The following is a 1,161-nucleotide window of genomic DNA, read 5'->3' on the forward strand; positions in this document are numbered from 1 at the left end:
GTGAACCGTGGTCGACTACGTGGGAATCCAGTGACATAGCCATTACGCTAACTGCTGGTTCCCAAGAAACACCTTTTTATAAAATTGTCAGAGGACACATGTGCCTGCCAGAGAGAGAGAGAGAGAGGGAGAAAACACCCCCTAATTGGGGATGGTCACACTGCAATCCCTTCTCCTCCTTCCCTTCATCCTGCTAGATTTGGAAATGCATGCAAATGTGTGTGGTGTGGTTTTCAGGCCACCAGGGCCAAGACTCAAACTATAGTTGACGATGTGGGATGTGGCTCCCTTATCACTAGGCCAGTGCAAGAACCACTCCATCCCTAACACCTGGCACGGTACCTTGGACCACAGTAGGTGCTGCAAAATGTGTTGAGTGAATGAGCACGTCCCTTCATGAATGCCTGCGGTTTACTGTGTGCAAGACCAAATAGAGGAGATGGGGGAGAGCATGAGGTGATGCCTGTCTGAGCTCACAGGCTGGAAGGAACAAAGCTAGTAGAGATTTTTTTTTTTTGAGAGGTTTTTGCTATAGGGCATGTACACTCGCCAGACAGACAGAGAGACAAAGAGATAGAAAGCAAGAAATCATCCCCCAGGGTGGATGGCCATGCCGCAATCTCTTTTCCTTCATTCTCCTCTTGGGATCTTGGGTACGCACGCACACAGGCCAGCATGAGTTTTAAGCCACCGGGTCCGGGACGCGAACTGTGGTCGACTACATGGAAGTCCATCGACATAGCCGTTACACTAGATGCTGGTCCCAAAGCTAGTATAGTTTTGTGAGACAAATGGGACAACTGGAAAACTACAGAGCTGGAGATTTCAGAGAAGGCTTCCTGGAGGAGGAGGAGGTCCAAATGGTCATCCTCTCAAACAACTTAAAGAGCCCCCATGAGGCCTATCTGGAGAGGCACCCAAACTTCTGAGAGCTTTCTGGACTCACAGTTCTCTGGGATTTGCCCATGACTGCACCTGTGCAAACATGGAAACAAAGATGTTAATTCTGTGAGATCCCAGAGAATTTTCAAGATGTGATCTCATTTTCACCAATCTGGTAGGCTTTATGAGGTCTAAAGTTTTATTTCCAGGGCTTCTCTCTCTCTCTCTATATATATATATTGTTTTAAGTTTACATACTTGTTTCTTCCATGAGTGAGA

Source organism: Tupaia chinensis, unplaced genomic scaffold (genome assembly GCF_000334495.1).
Source record: "Tupaia chinensis unplaced genomic scaffold, TupChi_1.0 Scaffold149922_1, whole genome shotgun sequence".
NCBI classification, from domain to species: Eukaryota; Metazoa; Chordata; class Mammalia; order Scandentia; family Tupaiidae; genus Tupaia; species Tupaia belangeri.